We start from the raw sequence: 5,449 nt of genomic DNA, 5'->3' as shown, positions 1-5,449 counted from the left end.
CCCAAAATGGTTCTTCTATGGCATCGCTTGAAGAACCTTTTGAAGCACCTTTATTTTTAAGAGTGTAATATGACATTGGCAGATATCCATATGTGTAAACAGACAGAATTTTATACTAGTGTCTTAGACGATTCTTAGTTGAGCTAAATAATGCTTAAATATAGTAAAAATGTGATTATTTTAATTGTTTAGTTTACTTACAGTTCTGAGGTTCTGAGGAAATTACAATATTCAGTCCCATTTATGCTCTTCCCAGCATGCACTGCAGCGTGATTTGGTTGCATTTGACTGTTTGCCCGTTTTCTTTGCATGGTTGTTGGTTGTTTGTTGTCCAGTCAAGTAAATTGTTATTTTGTGATGAGTGTGATGTTTTTAATAGTTTAAGCCAGCAAGCACTTTGGCCTCCATGTATATTTCTGATAGAAATATGAAATTAAGGATATAATGTTGGAAAATTTAAATGCAAATGAAGGGAACTCTTTTTAGGATGTTTACAACCGGGGGATACAAATCTGAAAATGTGATAATTCTGTCATTATTTACTCACTCAAACATTGTTCCAAACTTACAGACTTTAATCATGTCATATTGAATTTAACATGGATGACAAGGCAATTTAACAAGGCTATCAAAGGTAGACTTACTGTACAATCTTTACAATGGCATGCACTGTATAAAGTTCCTACAACATGTAATTTTCATTACTCACAACTCTCAAAATTGTTTTATGGAGTTTTTGTCTACTGACAGTTTTTTTTCCGGAAAGACGTTTCATCAGCTGAACAATCAGTATGTTTTTAAACAACAGTACATTCCATTGAATCCTCTGTACTTCTATCCCTCACAGCCTCGTTTTCATTCATGTCAAAAATGAAATATGGCACTGCTAAGGTCTACGTCACTTTCTTTGTTCTGCGGAACACAAAAGAAGATATTCTGAAGAATGATTTTGCCAGTTAAATGGGGTCCAAAACAACATTGGACCCCATTGACTTTCCTTGTATGCACAAAAAAAAATGCTGAAACATTTTTCAAAATATCTTCTTTTGTGTTCCACAGAAGAAATAAAGTAATATAGGTTTGGAACGACATGATGACATAAGTACTATTCCTCTAAGTTGGTCATTCTTAAAGAAATGACAGATTTAAAGCCATGACAATGTGACATTTTAAGTTCAGTATTATTATAAAGTAAATTAATTAAACCAAAAGAGCCATGCGAACAGCCTCCATTGTGTAAGTTCTAGTTTGTTTTACAGTGCATTTGTATATTCACTTGTGTATTTCTGTGTATTCTGTTTATCTGTTTCTATCTTATACCAAGATATAAGAAGACAACCACTTGCTGAAGTGAAAAAAAAAAATGTGAGAGGGTGCCGAAGTTTCTTCTAGCACCAAGACCCTTCAAGTACAGAGAAACAGGGAGAAAAGAAGTGAAATAAGAGGTGGGAGAGATGAGAGAGGGGAGTGAGAGTTGCTTTGGAGTCCCTCCAGCAGTCTTCCCACGGAGCAGATGCAGCAGCCAGAGCGAGTGCTGGAACATAGGCGCCACATACTCACACACAGCAGCAAAGCTCTGAACAGCATAGCCTCCAGGGCCTGAGGGGATCAGAGGCAGGGGCGTGATAAAGCGTTGATTCATAGCACTCTTCACGCACATGCATATACACACATGCGCACACCTACATGTAAATTCCCCGAGACCAAAACACACCTTCACGCACACACACACACAGATCACTCGAGGTCACCACCAGCCTCGCAGACATTAGCGCTCTGTTGTACTTAGCAGGGACTGGGGAGCTTTTCAAACAGATGCCTAACGCAGTGGTGATTCAAGCCTTTCCGGGCTCGCTTCGGCTCCTGCTGCTGCTCCTGCTTCTTCTGTGGCAGGGAAGAAGTGTGTGCCTTAGGGGGGATCTTTAGTAAAGCTTAGCCAAGTTCTCTCTCCCATGGAGCGGCGTACCAGGGGCTGTGTGCTCGTGTGGAGGAGGCAGTAGAGACTGGGTCATGGGTCACTACGTGAGCATGAGTATCTGGCTGCCAGGCTCAACTGGTTTGGGTGGTGAGTGAATTAACAAGCCTGGGGCGCTATTGCTAATGACAAGCCTTCCAATAGATACAATACACTTCCGAGCTCAAATAAATGCATGAAGCTTTTCATTGTACTGTACATTAACACACCATGTAACATTTGGTGTGCGTGTCGTTTAACTTAATTTAGTCTTTCAATTGAGACTTTCTCAGAACACAAATGTGGAAAACATTCTTTTTAAGTTTAAGATAACCACAGTGATTACCGTGAGCTGATAACGGATTGCTGTCTTTCTCTCACAGTTGATGGTATCTACCGAACTCTGAAGATAAATAAATATTCTACACACAATGGACAAGCAATGGGTTTTTGTTTACGAAAAGGATCTTGATCTTGCTGCATTTGAATTAAAGGTGAATAAACTGTTCTGTTTCCTCTTCAGGGAGTCCTATTGTTTACAGTTGATAAACTGATGAAAGCATAGGCCCACTTTAGTTGTTTTGCATAATTATCTTTAACAGGCACTGGGAGAGTGTAAATAAACAGCAGGAATCATTGAACTTGCCTTTACCTTCACCTCTCAATTTACATATAAAAGCCTCAGCATAGCATGCAATGTATTTGTCAATGTTGTTGTTTTGTTTTTGTTTTTGAAATTTTCCAGTTCAGTTTTTCCAGTTTTCTTTCTATAAAGAAAAATTGAGGATCTTGCGTAAGTGACATGATTGCAAGTTACAAATAAATTCTTCCAAATGAGTAAAACTCAGTACTCACACTTTTCATTCCGTATGCCAACATTTTCCTTGTGAGAAAACATATATAAAGATGAAAGGTTTCAGCATGTAACCCTTTTTGCAGTAAATTAAGTTTTACTCTTTTGGAAGAATCTAAATGTGAATATGACTTCAGAAAGCTTTAAAGATCCCAAAATGCACATTGCTTATAATTAAAATCTGATTATGAATGTTATTGTTTGTCTTTGTTTGCTCAGTGTAACACCAGTGTCATTTGGCTTTTACTTTCAGAACGAAAATACTGAATACAATTTTTGTGACCTGCATCGAGTTATCGGAGTTAATCACTGAGTTAACTTCATAAATTAATCTTCATAAATCAGTTATTCTCACACTGCCCCATTCCCTCCACCTCCATCCAGCCCAGCCACCTCCCGTCACTCCACCACCTTTCCCGTGGGAGTTTGCAAAGCCAGGATAACCTTGAGACCTCTGCTGGGTCTCTGCCAGGAACATTAAAGAGCTCTAACCCCCTCCTAGCATGCCCACCCAGCGCACTTCTACCCCATTTCTATAATTTCTACACTTTTTGTCTAGTTTTACCTTTTTTTTTTACTTTTTTTTAGACTTTTTCTTTTTGTAACCTGAATGTGAAACGTCTTTCTCTTTCTCCCTCTCACACATAAACACACACTCTCACTCAAAATGCTGCCTCTCTTGCTCTCTTTCTCTCTCTATCAAGTCTTGGACAAAAAAGGGGTAAAAAAGCACCATTCACATGATCTCCTGTGCAGTGCACTATTATCTGTAGATTGTCGAGCTGCCAATTTCAATTTCGCCGCCCTATTATCAGGCCTTGAAATAAACGCCTCATTTGAAAAGTAGAAATCAAACTGTCTCTACAGGAGGGATGACTGACGTTGATTGCAAACTAACTATTTGGTGCCAGGCTCCACTTTGTGCAGCTTTTGTCTCTCTCCGCTTTTTTCCCTCAGCTTCACGGCTGTCATATTCCTTTAGCACTGGAGAAGGTCAAGTGCCACTGTCTGAAAGATCTGAGGAACTGGAGTCGATTCAGCGTCTCTTTCTCCGCCCCATTCTTGTCACCGTAGGTTTACTTTTCATTTCTTTTTAAGTTTTTCTATTTATTTTTAAGGTTCTAAAGCATTTTTATTAAATATACTTCAAAGTTAGTCGAAGACAGACATTTTTGAAATAAGAATATAAGAGGATTGTTTATATCAAGCTGTTACCAATGAATAAATTTCAAAATATCTAAAAGTTCATCTCAGTTAAAAAAAAATGGGGGGGGGGGAATCCCTGACAAAATGTAATAATAATAATAAGGCACCCACAGATCAGATTTTAATAATAATAATAAATAATTTTTAATTAAATATTTAAATTCATAAACAAAAGTGAATAAATTGAGTCAGTTATTTTCAGTGAATCAGTCAAACTTGTTTACGATATCATCTGAATGATTCATTCGAATAGTCTGAATCAAAACCATTTTTACTTCCTTGTCTATTTTTAAATTACTACAAATGTTTTGGAAACATCATGGAAATATATTGGTATATAAATTGTTTTATTAGCTATCTTTTTTTTTCTTCTTTCTTTTTTAAAGCAGGTGCTGAAAATTATTCAACTTTGATTCGTGTTGATACACTGGCATGGACACAAAGTCTTTCAAAACATCTCACTGCTCTCTCTCTATCCAGTAGCCACTCACAAGTTCCCATGACATCATATGCCGCCTTTGAGTTCCTGGCCTGTTGCTCATTGTAGCCTAGGCTATTCATTGCGTCTCACACAGAAACACTCACACACACACACACACACATGACCTCATCACTGGCACATTCTCCCCAGGTTTCACCTTGCACCTCCCAATCACATTCCCTTTTCCCTCTAGCCATATTAACACTGAATCTGGCCTCTTAGTCTCACTACACCCATTCAGGGTCCATTGTCTCCCCCTGGACAAAGTGGCTAGCTTAGCCCCGCTGAAGCATCAACTTTCACCCTCAGAACTTAGTCACATTGCTGGTACTAGACTGATGCCTGGGAGCTTATAATTGGTTTCAATTGTAGTTTCACCCATAAGAGGGTTTAAGCCTAAAACTATTTGACTTGCAAGCATACAGATTATCATAAGTTACTATGCTCTATTAATTCTGACCAGAAATGTACAATTTAGGTCCACAAACAAATTATTGGTACCAGTTTTATATAAAATAAAAAGGCATGTTTGTTAATACACAAAGGGTTAGAATTTTTCCCATCACTGACCTGCTTTTTAGTTTACATTGCATAATCTATGTCACTAATGGAATTCATCCCTTAAGGTGAGATACCTGTCACTCTAAACCTTTTTGTTGTGCTTTTTGTTAAAACAAGCACACTACCGGTGTTCCATCACATTCCCTGGCTCTCCCTTCTTCTTTGTATAAATATAACTGTTTGTTGTAATGATTTTGCTTCAGGCACCCCTTGTATGAAATGTTTGCTCTAATGTATGAAAGCTTCTTTCTGCAATACAAAAATGAAAGAGGTAATTGTGAACTTTTATCTAACAATTCTCACTATTCTGACTTATCTTACATTTCTGACTATATGTCGCATACAGTACATTCACATACAGAGCACAGAGCTCGCAGCTGTCCGTCATTTAGCA

The sequence above is a fragment of the Sinocyclocheilus anshuiensis genome, unplaced genomic scaffold, assembly GCF_001515605.1.
Source record: "Sinocyclocheilus anshuiensis isolate Anshui unplaced genomic scaffold, SAMN03320099.WGS_v1.1 scaffold385, whole genome shotgun sequence".
Classification (NCBI taxonomy): domain Eukaryota; kingdom Metazoa; phylum Chordata; class Actinopteri; order Cypriniformes; family Cyprinidae; genus Sinocyclocheilus; species Sinocyclocheilus anshuiensis.
The sequence above is the reverse complement of the archived record's forward strand: the minus strand, read 5'-3'. Positions refer to the sequence as shown.